General features: G+C 42.5%; 1 protein-coding gene across 12 annotated transcripts in view; it reads left to right on the forward strand.

Moving 5' to 3' along the window:
- The window catches only part of USP34 (ubiquitin specific peptidase 34), a 113,605-nt gene that overhangs the window by 766 nt on the left and 98,462 nt on the right, over positions 1 to 14,377 (forward strand). The gene's annotated exons all lie outside the window — the stretch shown is intronic.

Genomic DNA, 14,377 nt, shown 5'->3' on the forward strand with positions numbered 1-14,377 from the left:
GGTGATACAGCAGGTGTTCCCCCCGCTGCCGCTGGAATCGGGAGTGTTTGGGGCACGAAATTCCCTGTAGGCCTCGTGTATCCCTTGGAACCTGCGCTCCGTGGCAGCCGAGGTACCTTCCCAGCTTCTCAGGAGCTCTGCCTCACGAACAAAGACGAAAAAACCACCATTTGTACGGATGCTGAGGAATTGAAACAACTTACCAGCTGAAGTTTGTGATTAGAGGGAAGTTTAACTGTCTTGGATGTTAAACATGGCATTTTTCCTGGTTACACTCTGCAAATCCTGTTCCAGCAGAGTGGAGCACAGAATGCAGCCTAGGACAGGGTTTGGGTAGAGTTGTCCTCACTCTTCTGAGGCCCACTTCCATGTGCTGCTTGTTCTTCCCTAGGATCCTACAGGAGTTGAATGTTGGCCTCTTTCTTGGTGGGGAAATAGGGTGTTCAGTGCTGGCCAGCGTTTCATTTGAGAAGTAAAAATGTAGGTGTAAAAAGTAACTTCCAGGAGAGTTCAGAGGCTGGATTAAATCAGATTATGTCGATATTACACACCAAATGGTTATTTAAACAGTAGGTTCAAAATAAGAATTATCAATTGTATATGATGACAGCTGCTTGTTGGAAGAGAAAACTTTGCTTGCTTGGATGGATTGATTAGTAATCATTGCTTAAACTTGATTTGGATTGGTATGATCAAACAGAAAAATGTTGTAACATTACATTTGATATTTCAAGGAATCCCTGAAATTTCAGTATGAATTGATTTTTGCAGATGTTTTAAGGTAATTGGGATTGATGAAGATAGATATTTCCCTATAGATAAGCAATGTCTTCAATCACTTTAACAATTCTTTTTTAATGTAGATATATATATTTATATATATATATATATGTGAAACTGGAGTATGGATAATTTAATGGTTCTGCATTATATAAGATATATCTCTGCTATTAAGTAGAAGGAAATATGTCTTTGGAAGTCAAAATTCATTAGGAAAATTCTGCAGTACTGCTGCTATGTAGTTAATTTCAGAAAATGCTGCTTAAGTGACATTAGGTTTGGCCTTCCCTTCAAGAAGGAAACCCAGTGTAAATCAGCAGAACTGTTTGGTGTGTGTGTTTGGCTACAAAGACATGTGATGGTGCTCCCTTCTCACTGGATGAGACTGAGTTGTGAGGAAGGGATGGTTTCTTTTATAACTTCCAGTTGACTTCTTTGTGTTCCTTCAGTAATAATGAAAGGTACATAGTACCAAAGTGATGTCAAGCTTTGTTTTTTAAAATGCTGCAACAGAAATGAAAAGTGGTAGTAAAGAAAGAGGTCATGCCCGAAGTGTGTGAGCCACAGGCTGCCAGCAGCTTCCTTTGCTGCCCGCGGAGCATTTGGGATCAGCTCTGCACCTGAACTCCCCAAGCAGGGTTTCCAGAGAGGCCCAGGGAACAGCATCTCCTTCCTTTTGGAATTTTCTTGCTGAACCAAACATTGTTAGGAGGCACACACTGGCCTTTGTGTTCATTTGCTCTGATGTTTACAAAATAGGGTTTGGTGTCAGTTGCATTGCAGGTGACTTGGAGAGGGGAGTGACAGCAGCTCTCAGCCTGGTGTTTGGGAAGGAGCACGTGGGAAGGCAAACACTCCCTTTGCTTTCCTAGGAAGTTCCCAGCTGAGGGGTGACGGAAGGGTGAAACTGAACGGGTGAAACTGATCAGCTCTGCCCTCAGACAGAGATGTTTGCATTAGAAGCTGTTAGTCCCACCGCAGAGTGCCCCAGTGCTAACCCACAGCCCATAGCTGCAGAGCTGGGCATTCTGTCCAGCAGTGACCTTTGTGTAGGCCCAGGGTTATGTCCTGGGAGCACTCCAGGTCCTGATTTTGTCACAGGCAGTCAGTGGTCCTGGCTCTGGCACTCAGGGGCTGCCTGAGGTGCTCAACTGGACACCTGTGGATTGGTAAGCTTATTTTTTTTGGCCAAAAGTGTGTAAGTATGCATGTATGTATTTAACATACATTGCTGTGCTTAAGCATGAGAGGCAGGCAATATTCTGTGGGCAGGATCAGCAGTGTTGGGTTTTTTTGTATTTATTTCTTTCTCTTCTCTTGCAGCATCTTGATTTTCAGCATTTGATCTGCATGTTCAACCCAGTAAATTCCCTGATCTTGAAGTTATTTCCTGAAAAGTAGTAATTTCAAGTTATGATTAGATCCAGGAACTCGATAAAATGCAAATTCCCCTATGAAATGTCCAGACTTTAGAGGAGTTTTTGCAGTATAATACAATCTGTTCAATCAGAGCAAACAGTCCTAATTTCTCACTGTAGGTTTCTTAGCATCATTTACATTATCCCAGGCAGGGTTTAATAGGAGTAAAGTCTATAAAGAGTCTGATTTTTCTTTAATTAATCTTCCACAATATAAACATTTTTAGTAGCCTTTAATAGAAGGAAAAAAAGGGAAGACACAATGGGCTGCTTTTTAAGATAAGGCCACTTATTTGCAAAAGGCTTAGGAACAGATTCTCACAGCATTAATTATAGGGACTCATTTAAATGTGCACAAATTTTACAGGAAAAGTGCACCGAGGACATTCTGTGCTTTTGTGTTAATCTACAGCATTCTGTATCCCAAAATGAACCCTGATACACTTTGCATTCCTTGGTTTCTTTGGATGCCAGGTCTTGTCAGTCTAGGAGGGTTTATATTGAGTTTCATTTGCTCTTGAGTAGTATTTACATTTCTGTGCTGTCCAGAGGCCCTGATCAGGACAGCTCTGTTTTGCTAGGCACTGCACGGATACCCAGATAATCTCAGCCCCAGAGTGAGCCAGAAGACACAGAAATGCAGCCTCAGAGGTGGGTTGGGCTGTCTCAGGTCTCTCCCAGGAGTTCTGCAGGTTGCTGTGTCCCACTGGAGCCAGGAGCCTGGCTTGAGCTGCCTGGAGATCCTCGCTGTCCCTGTGGAGGCTTCTCTCCCCAGTGTTGAGGATGTGGTGCTCGGTGCTGTGTTTGAGTGCCAGGCTGTCCTGGGAGTGCCTCTTCTTAGCTGGAAGTGCCCAGTGGTTCTCAGACCAGTCCTGAGTCCGTGTCCCCACAGTCCTGGCCGTGGTGTGTCCCACAGAGCCCAGCTCAGCTCGGTTGCTACGAGGCTTCCCTTTGGGACTGCAGCTGATCTTGATGTGTGTTGACTTAAAACCCTGTAGATGATTTTGGTTTAGGTTTGGTTTGTTCTTCTTGTTTGGGTTGGGTTTTATAAAAGTAAGAAACAAAGATTACAACATGGAAAAATAGGTTTTATTATGTAGTGACAGCTGTGGTTTTAGGTTACCTTGGTAGGCCTCGGTTATTCCCAGTTCTTGGTTTCTGGGAACAAAGTTTGTTTTCTTCCTAGCATTCTGCTTCACTTTTTTCAATTACTACCTCTTCAGCCCATTTTTTCCCAGTCAGCTCTGAAGTCTTGTAAAATCAGTTCACACTGGTTATTAGAGCCTTCTAGATGTTATTCTACTACACCAGCTCTCAGGCTATTATTCTTCTCATGCTTTCTCTTTAGTAAACCAGGAAAATAAAAAACCCCAAGGACCAACCCAAAACAAACCCCCCCAGTTTACTGAAGCAAGAGATGAATGTGGACTCACACTGTTGTTTTTCTCTCTGTTATCACTGTCTGCAGAAGTGCTCCCTGAGTGATCAGGTCCATAAAACACTTGAGGTGCTGGAGTGCTTGACTATTTGTGTAGTTTCAGGATAGCCCTGAATTTGGGTGCTGGGGATTCTTGGTTTGACTCCTTGTCATGGTGTTCTGGCATGTAGGGAGTACAGAGAGTAGTCTTGGAAGTTGGGTTGAGGGTGTGTTTACCTTGAGGTAGGTGAGAAATTGTGTTCCAAAACATTGTAGCATTCAGTTTGCTCTTTGGGATCTGGGGAGGATCAATATTTTATGCTGTGAGAACTCAGATATTGAGGATGTGTTATAAAATTATTACAACTATTGCATCATTAACATCACTTGGTCTCCAAGAGCTGCTCTCACTTGTTCCGTGGTTACCTGCAAACTTCAGGATTGATTACTCTGGTGTTTTGTGCAGATCTAGGGTTTCATTTGGCTCTTTGATGATTCCTCTTGTGCAAAACTGTAGAAGTTGTCTGTTGCATGGCTTTTTCCTCTCTTCTTTTTTTTGCCTTTTTAAAAAGATTCATCTTTTTTCCCCTTAAGGGATATTTCCATGTTCAGAATCTGCAGAGATGCTCTGGAGGATTTATTGGGGTAACTGCCCAGCCTGTTGGATCATTGCTGTCTCCTGTTGAAGAAAAGAAAGTCACTTGTTTATAACACTGAAATTCTGTAATATTTTCATGTTTACTTTAATCTTTGACCCTTTCTAAGGCAATGAGCAACCAGGCCTAAAGGAAAATGAAAATAATCTTTTCTTTATAGAAGCATTGCCAGATTGCAGTTATGGACTCTGAAGTGCTACTCCAAATGAACTGGAGTAAACAGAGGGAAAAAATGGAAGGAGAAACTTGTATTCTCACTAATTGTGAACTTTCTAAAGTGAAAGGGAAGGTGGCACTAAGACAAAGTTGGTTTGTTTGTAAAGCAATGGAAGGAAAAACTCTGTGACTTTAGTAGCTAAAGGGCTTCTATTTTTGGAAAGATGTTTCAGCTTTTGTTCTGTGCAATTATTTTGGTTCATGCTATTTGATGTGATCAGGAATGATTTTGTCCTGAGACTTTTCCTGTTCAGGCTGCTGCAAACTGGTTCCTTCTCATAGCTCAGGCCACTTGGTCAGTGATGCTGAAGATGAGTTATGTAAATCCTGTTCTGCTGAGTTTTGGTGTGAGTTACACAGAACTGAGGTGTATTTACTGAGATGCTTCTCTTTGTATACAGGGAAATCTTCTGTTGGATAAGTACTTGGAATAACATCCTTAAAGCCATGAGGTTCTAGCACTGTAGATAAGTTCAAGGAAACTGGCGAGAGCAAGAAAGGAGAAGAGAAGCATCCCTTGCTTCATGTCCAAAAGAGACTTGATCAGTGTAGAACTTGAAGTCATCATGTTTCCCATGCAGGAAGTCTTCCTGTTGGATCATTCTTTTGGTGTGCTTGTTGCTGTATTGCTTTCCCTCCCTAAGGGTGGTTTTCAAGTCACCCAAGTCCCAGGCAGTTCCTGAGCCAAATCCAAGACAATGTGCTTTAGGCTGTCTGGGATGTTCTTGGTGTTGGTTCTGCCAGAGCAGCTCTTGGAGCTGTCCTTGGATGCAGAGGTGGTGCAGGGTGTCGTGGGGCACGGTGGATGCTCAGGCATCCACTCAGGGGTTTTGGGGGCAGGGTCCTGGGGAGCAGACCTGGCTCCATTTCCCTTGGCCTGCCTTGGAGGTGATGCCTTGGCTTTGGGAGATTGGTTTTGTCTGCCATGGAGACACTTATGAGCCTCACCCCTAAGAATTCCTTTTTGCTTCTTCTGTGTTATTGCTAATACAGACTTTCTGTGTTAGAGGTTTTAATTCCTTGCTTGCTTGATTTCTCCATGTCACTGCAGTTTGCTTCCATCTTTCTGTGCTCAACTAACATTGAGTCAGAAAAGCAGATCCTGGAATTGTGTCCTGTGTCCAAGTGATGAGCAGGCTGTGATTTGGCATTTTAGTGATTGGGAGGGAAGAGCAATGTTTACTTCTTGGTTCCTTTTATTTCATCTGTTTTCTTCTCTGAGGTTTTTTCAGGTAGCTAATAGGGATTTCTGCAGCCCAAGCTACACCTTTGTAGTTGTCTGGATGCTGGGACAATGTGAAAAAGATTCTTACCATCCTCAGGAGCAAGTGGTTGTGCTGATTGCTCAGTGCTGCTTGTAGTAACAGCATGCTGCAATTAAACAGAGTTGTGGCCATTTAATTTCTGCCATTTAATCTTACATTGAGGTGATTTCTTCTTTCATTTTGTGCAGCAAATTGGCAATTTCTTGAAAATGTGAAGAGGTGAGAAGCCATTCATTCCACTTTGTTCCTTTCCTTGTATGGGAATTGATTTGCAATCTGAATGCTAAACACAGACATGCAACTCTGAGGATTTCTGTGGTGTTCTTAACATGTAGTAAAAAAATCCAGCTTGTTGGAGATTTGCAAAGTTTTCTTTCTGGAGTTGTTCAGATCCAGCGTTCTGGTGGACAGTGAGCTTAGAGCTGCTCATGAGATTTAGTGCTGGAACAACTGGTGGAAGAAGTAGAAACTTGTCAGAAAAAGTCCTTGTGGAAAATGCACCTTTGGGGGTGGACCTTTTTTCAGCTAATTTGTAGAAGGGCTGTGAATAAGACTTGAGAAACCTCTGCCTATTGAGACTTATTTCTAGATCAGCATCCCTGCAGATCATTGGTTCCCATCAAGGAGATGAGGAACAAAACTTTTTTTGCCTTTTTCCACGCTTTCCACACGTTGAAGAAGCCTCCAATTCATTGCACTGACTTCCACCTGAGAGTTTTTGATCTATGTAATTGTATATAGAAACATGCTTTATGCTGTGTTGTTCAACATTCATTGTCTTTATTTTTCTTTTGTGCTGCTTGGCTCATTTTGGGGGGATTTGATAATTTTTAGCAAGAGTTTATTTTCATCTTCAGGAAGTGCTCAGTTGCCTATTTATTATTCTGTGACACGTAATTATTGAATTCTTCATAAAAAACCCATGGTTTTCACCAGCAGTGAAATTACTTTTAAGTGGGTGTGAACTGAAAAACTGGTATTTTTCAGAGTCATTTTCTGCCTGTAGTCTCTGTTCTTTGCAAATTCCACAATCAAATTTCATTCTAAACTCTGTGGGCATCAACAAAACTGCCAGTGCTTTCACATCTGTGCTCTGCTTGGAGAAGCTGTGAGCAGTGCTGGAAATGGACAGTGAGGTGTTTGCTGGGGAGGGCAGCTCCAGAAGAGCTTTAGAGGGGCCAGAATATGTGCTGAGGAGTTTGGGAAGTGGGCTGTCTGTGGGAGGCTCGTGGAGCACAGCTTACCCACCCTTGTCAGGCCCCTGGCTTCTGACAGGAGGTGTGTGCTGGGGTGGCACTCCAGGCTCGCAGGCAACAGCTGATAGGAGAGACTGAAAACTTTGGTTTTCCTTCTTGGAGCTCCTGTGGGATAACACTGGGCAGTGTGAGCTCAAAAGCTTGATAAAAATAAGTTCTGCTTAGGTGAAGGATGGTGAGTGCAGTAAATCCTTGTCTGTCTTGGCTGCTCTCTGACTTCTTTCACAGTTAATAACTGTTAACTGTTGCTGGTTTACTTTGGGTTGAACTATTTTTCCCTCTGAGCTACTTTTTTTCCTTTATATTTGAAGTCAAACTTGTGCCAGAGTATTTCAAGTCCTATGTGTCAGTGCTTGATCTATAATATTTAGAGTAGATGCAGTCTGGTCAAGCTGATCAGAAACTGAAATCAGTTTCCATCAATGTTTGGAAACTCGGTGGGTGTGAACAGCAGTGCCAGTTTGAGTCTTTGCAGAGTGGATTGGCTTTGAACTCAGTGTAGCCATAGCTGTACTTGCTGATCTGAGACCTGTAAGAACATTTGTTTATATTAAAATAGCACCTGTAAATATGTTTTCTGGTCATGGGGGATGCTTGTCATGGAACTTGACTGCTCTCTTGGATGTGCTTCTATAGACCCTGTGCATTGCCTTCAGCCATCTCTTATTTCTCTTACTTCTTTCAACCTATCAGCTTTTAAAAATTATATAATTGTTTTAGCCAGTAAATTACCTAATACACCATGTGTTTGAGAGAATTACTAAATACAGATTATCTGGCACAAAGGAATGTGAAATTTGAGTGTATATCTGAAAGTTGAGAGACAGTGACTTCATTGCTAGCCTGTCCTTTCTCAGAATTTTATTGTCCTTTCTGAATGAGTGTAGCTTGCACCTGTGCTGCTGGAAACAAATAAAGCCTCGGAGTTCAAATGCTGAGCAAGCTCTTCTGGGCTTTCAATGAACTGCCTGAAGCTCCATTGAGGATAATGACCCATTGCCCATTTACCTCTCATCTCCTTGTTCAAGCAGCCTTAAATATACTCTGTGAGAAATGAATTCATCATATTTGTCTCTCACAGATTTTGTCCCTGAAACCCAGGGCACAGTCATTACATGCTTTTGTTGTAAATCTACTGGTAATCTGTTGCTTCTTATGGGCCAGGGTGGCTCAGTCCTGGGCCTTTTCTTTCTGGCTGTGGGGGAAAGCTGCTCTTGTTGTCTGAAGCTGATTCACAGCGTGCCAAGTAGTACAGCTGAACTAATTTGCAAAGTTCTCTCTTGAAAATAGAATGCTTCCTGGAGTAGGTATTTTAATTTTTGCATTCCTTGCTACTTTTAATTAAAAATGATAGAAAACTCTTCAGTGTTTGGAACCTTGTTCATGCAATTAAGTCTTTGTTCTACTTATAATGTAGTTGGATAGACTGAGTTCTGTGTCTTCACCTTAAAGTAGTATTTAAAAAGAAGTTCAGAGCTGGAGTATTAGAGAAAATGACTCAAACCCAGAGTCATTCAAGTACTGATACATTATTTGATTGAAAGGGAAGAATGCAAGAACTCTCTTGTAAACTGAAGGCGAGCAGTCCTTTATCTGAGCAGTAATTTTGGCACTGACACTGTCAGCCCTAGCTTGGAAATTCACCTTGGGATAATTAGTGATATGCTGGGAAATGCTCGAATTATGCAGCGCTTGTCCAATCCTGCACTGATTCCTTAAGAAACTTGCAGTGGCTGTTGTCAAAATATTATGATGGGCAGCCTGACTTTCCACATCTAGTATGTGTTTTGGTGATGTCAGGCAGACTTGATTGTGGAAATACTGCCTAAATTGAGCTGGTTTTTTTTTTTGTTTTGTTTTGTTTTGTTGGGTTTTTTTTTAATTGAAAGAGGAACTATGACAACTTCAATACAAAGAAAAAAACACAGCCCTCCCAGAATTGTAACATCTTGTCTTGGAGTCAAAGGCAGTTCACAACACTGAGTTAAAATAGAAAAAGTAGCAGTCAATTTAAGAGTCCTTTTTTTTTTTTTTTTTAAACTCCAGTGAGTGGCATAGATGCTTTGAAATTGCCTTGTGGGTTTTTTTTCCTTAGTAATATGTAACCTGCCTTTCCCTGGAGAGGGAGGACTGCAATATCTTGGCTGCTGAGAATCCCAAGATAACAGAAGCATTAGGAGGTGCAGTGCAGATCCCACAGATCTTCCATGAGCTGCTGTCTGACATGGCTGCAGTGCTGATGAATGCTGCTGGACCCAGGCTCAGCCCTGCTGTGCTGCCAGGCTTCCATGGAAATGCAGCAGCCTGGACATCCCACTGGCCAGGAGCAGCTTTGTGCATTCCTGCTCCGCTGTGCTGGGCCCAGGGAGCCCTCTCAGAAGCTGGGGGTGTGATAAGGACAGTGTGGAGACTCCAGGTCTTCTTGGGCCAGCAGAGCCAGAGCCAGATGCAGCTTGGCCTGGTGAATTCCATCCCCAGCCAGATATCCCACAAGCTGATCTTACCCATTTCCTCCTGGTGTTTGATCAAAAAGGCCATATGTACATTACACAGTGTTGAACTGGTGGAAGCTCATTCTGCTCCCTGAACCTGGGATGGGAATCTCCTTTATATCCATGCCACTCAGTGCTGCACGGGGTACTGCTGGTTCCTCAGTCGTTGGCATAACTCAGCCTCAGTTCTGTATTTCACATTCCCATCTTATCCTGGCCAGATTGCCACTGTTAGGCATCTGTGGATTCAGCATTGCTGAACTTGGAGCTGTGGCTCACTGAGTGGCAAAAGTGAGTTTGCATGGTGTAGTAACTTAGGCTGGGCTTTGTGTGCAAGGTACAGTACTGCTGCTAGACCTGGCCTGGCTAGACCTGGCCTGCTAGACCGTGCTGCAGCACAGCTGTCCTACATTTGAGATGCTGTATCTAAGAGTTTATTTAGATTGTGGTTCGCTAGGGTAGTTCTGGGTAGAGCCAGCTCCAGTGTGCTGGGTAAATCTGGATATTGTCTGATAATTGGCATTTGACTGCATTTAAAACAGTGTGGAACTGCTCCTTGGACCCGTGGCTGTGTCAAGTTCTCTTTGAGAAGGTAGAAGTCTTAAGATGCTCTCAAGAAGGACTTTTTTTTTGTTTAGGTGGACATCTGCAGCCATTCTCAAGAGGGCATTTTAACCCAAAGCAAACGTGGCCTAGCATGATGAAAACCTCAGGGTGACATCACTCCTGCAAGGTGCCAATTCTTAAATTGCACACAGCTGCCCAGAGCCAGCTGCTGCTGGTTTGCTCCAGAGTGCATTAATTTATGATTAAAGGAGGACAGGTGTTTGTTGGAGAAGACAGGGAGTTGGGATGGGAAGGGAAGTGGAGAGATTGAAAGAGAGAACTTGTTGGTGTTTGCAGAGGAACAGAAGATCAAGGCAGCAGTTACCTGGGATCAGCTGATTTGCCCTTTCTGGTGAAGTTGTTTCTCAGAAGTGCTGTTTGGTTGGTGAACATACCAAGGCTGGTTGTGCTCTTTGTGTAACTGTGCTGTGCCCTGGAATATTGAATTAAAACTCCTCAGTTCCTTCTGATCTCAGGGTGTGAGGAATTACCCAGGTGCTGAAAAACCAACAGATGATGTTGGGACACCAGTTGAAACTGCTTTTTCCTTGCTCTTTAGAGTAGCTCCTGTATTTCCATTCCTAAGAACACAGTACTGCTTAGACTTGCAAACCTTTGCCAGTTTTGTTGAAATTGCCTTTGTTCAAAAGTTGTGTCTGACACAATCACATTTTGGTTTTTTCTAGGGAAATGAGACTCTCAGAGTTGATAATTCATGTCTTTAAGCCATTAGGTTGTCTTCAAAATATTTGTGTTTTAATATTTGTATACTTTATAGTCCAAAAGTTGCAGGAAAGAAATCTATTTCTCAAGGTGTAATATTTATAAGTACAAGAAGTTAAGAGTTTGATGTAGACTTGAAATGAATGGAGGTGTGTTATGGGATGGAAATGGTTGTAGGTATCTGTCATGCTCTGGTGGTGTGATGAGTGATCATCAAGGCAGCATTAAAGACACTCAAGCACCTTAACCAGGCCATTATTGTAAAATTTTATTGTGGTAGAGTTTGGGGTTACAGGTCTGATTGTTCCTGGCATTGGAACAAGTGTTTGTAATATCAAAGAATAAACTTTTTGTGTTTCCTAGTACGTTCTGCACTTGTGTTTCTTTTTGATTATGAGTATCTAGTGAGTATTCTGGGATGCTTTTGTGCTACAGAGACTGAGGGGTAGAAAGAAAACTTTATCCTCACTGAAAGGTTGTAGAGGAAGTTTGGCCAGTTGAATTTGAAGCTGACACTGTCCTATTAAATACTTGTCAAGGATGGCTGCATAAAGGTTGGGGAGAGCTCTGGAGAATCAATTTAAGGCAGTCATGAATTCTCTATAATAATAATAGTAATTCTAATAGGTGAAAGTAGAAAGGGAATGGGAGATGCTGGACTCTGTGGCTATCATCTTACATGCTGTTGATCCTAAGCAAAAGAAACCCCCTACTAATCACTGAAAACATCTCAATGCATTGAAAAAAATGTGCTGGGTCTCTGTGTGAGCAATGGTACTCACACAAAAAGTTACACATTTATATATATATATATATATATATATATTCACAAATAGATTTCTTTCAAGATTAGTATTATTGCTCCTAATGCTGTTTTGTTTAGTGCATGGCTCATTTCCTCTGGTTATTCTGTATCAATGACCAATTTGTGATACTAATGTTCATTCTCCAAGTGATCTGGTCTTTCCTATGAAAAGCTGATACCAGAAGAGGCTTGGGGGAGGAGGGGGAGGGAGCACAATCCATATGCAGCTGGACCTCGTCACAGTTTGGAATATGGAGAAATTAGGAGTTACAGATCTTAGAAGAGTTTGAATTATTGACTTTTGACTCTGTTATGTTGCTGAAACTAGAGAAAGTATGCTTTTAAAAATGATTATTTTTGCTTGCCATTTGATTTTGTACTTGGTATGATAAGTGACCTTTGGATACAAGATATTCCCCACAAGTCCAGCATGATGGTTGTCCTTGAGGTCTAATTACAGTGTGTTCCTCTAGCTCCCAGGTTCTTGCTAAAAATGCACTTAGGAGCTTAGCTCCCTTTGGCCACAGTTGTATTTTGAAATTGTATTGCCTGGTTCTTTGCAGTTGATTTGTATTTTCCTCATCCTCTGTCATTTTCTTGGTTTAGTCAATTTATTTATAGGGGTTTTTCTGAGTTGAGGAGCCTGTGTTGTTTGTAGTACTGTAACACACTTTTAGCAAATCACCCTTCTGTGAGAGATTAGGTAAATCACCCAAGTTTTCATTTAGAGCTGGCCAAGTAAAACAGGAGACTGGGGAAACAGCAAGGAAATTTTCTTTTCTTTTTTTTTTAATTTTTATATGGAATGTTTTAAATTTTTACTTTGACCATGGTGTGTTTTGGCTTCTCATCAGCTGCTTGAATAAACAATTACACTTCAAGTCAGTCTGTTTTGGGTTTTTTTTTCTAGTTTAAGAAAACTTATAGACTAGATGTTAAGTCAGGTTAGTTCTGAGCTCAGCTTTTTTTACTGTGATAAAAAGATCTTGAAACTATCTTGTGACTCCTGAGTGAAATGAGCCCTTGCCTGTATGTGCAAAGAACCCATTTCCTGCTTTATATTGGTAGAATGTATTTAGCTGGAATTTACCTGCATCCTAGTTTTCCTTCTTTCTGCTGGTTAGTTCTGTGTGTTTAAAGCCTTCAATGTTCTGGTTTTTGAGACTCTAATAGTAACCACATCTTTGCCCACAGATGAGCAATGTTGGGGTGAAGTTGCTCCAGGTGAGGCGGGGCAATTTTACAACTCTGGTTACTGCAAAGGTGTTTACTTCACCCAGCTTCACATTCCTCACACTTCTCTTCCCAGCTTCCCCTGCTCCCAAGGTGCCAGCCTGTGTTCAGTGGTTTACAAAGCCAGCAGGAATGTGGGCAGATTTCAGCTGGATGGGCCAGTTGGGTTTGTGCAGTTCCCAGGGGTTCCTGCAGGAATGCTGATGCTGTTGGACATGCATGGCTACAGATGTCATTGCAGTGTGGGCTTGAACTGGGATCCACTGGTTGTGAACTTGGATCTGGTGCAGGGGGAAGGTGTCTGTGTGCATGGAATGGAAGAGGGAGAAGGAGAGACTGGAGGGTAGAAAGGTCTAAGAGGCTTTTACTGAGCAGGAAGAGTTGGTAGAACAAATTTAAGGAAGGAGAAGAAAGCTGAGCTCAGAGGTAGGGAAGGAGAGATCTCTAACATTGCTGCCTTGTGAGTGCCTGGAGGAAGAAGCAGCCATGCAGATGTGAAGGAGCTGAGCCTAGGATGGGAGTGCCCCTGCTGAGACAGAAACTTAGAGATCCTGGAATGCCTGGCTGGAGGATGAGCTGTGGAGCACATCTCATCAGTTCTTGTTCATGAAGGCACTCTGGCAGCTCTGGAAGGACACAAGGATCACTTGGTGCATTCTGTGGGGATCTCTGTCTTAGGTGGGAAACCAGGGAGAAGTCTTGGCTACCAAATCAATTTGCAGGATGGAGGCTTGGTGCAGTAGTTGGTTTTGGAAAAGTTTGGCACATTGGTGCTGCTGGATTTGAAACAGTGTAAGTGTGAGAAAGTGGGGAGGCAGCAGACTGAGGAGTTTCTGAGGCATGGGAGAGAGTAAAGGACAGGCTTTATTTTAAAGTCTGGTTTAACTACTGGCCCTTTCAAGGTAGAAGAGAACTGATTTAAAAAGGAGAGGCAGACATCATCATTTGGAAGTGAAATCGTGCAGCAAGGAAGTTCTTACAGAGCTGACAGGAATCAGAAAATGCCCAGGAAAGACAATGAGTGCATTTGTTCCTATTGCTTTTCCATCTGTACTTTCCTTAATGAAAAAATCTTTGAAATGCTTCAGAACCAATTGTATCTGTACTTGGAGGTGCACGTGGCCCTAAAGAGAGGTGTTGTAAATCAAGAGCATCCACAGAGCTGATACTCAGAGGAACTCAAAGGCCTAAGACTGAAATTTTGGTTGTGAGGACACAAATTAACTTAACAAGATAATTTCTGCTAAGGAGCAAAAGAGAACTGGAGCTCAAGTCCAGGAGGAGAAGCCCTGCCACATGTGTCACTGCCCCTTTTGATAGTGGCACAGACTTAGCTAAGCTCCATGGAAAACTGCAGCCTCCCTGTGGTTCCTCCTGCTAGGAGCCTCCTGCCTTTTCAGGACTAAACCCAGGATTATTTCTAGGCACAGAAACCCAAAGGGAAATCACCTCTGTAGCCACTGTTAATTAGCAGTGATTAATAAATAAGACCAGTAGAAGTTGGTCAGTG

Source organism: Serinus canaria, chromosome 3 (genome assembly GCF_022539315.1).
Source record: "Serinus canaria isolate serCan28SL12 chromosome 3, serCan2020, whole genome shotgun sequence".
In the NCBI taxonomy this organism is placed as follows: Eukaryota; Metazoa; Chordata; class Aves; order Passeriformes; family Fringillidae; genus Serinus; species Serinus canaria.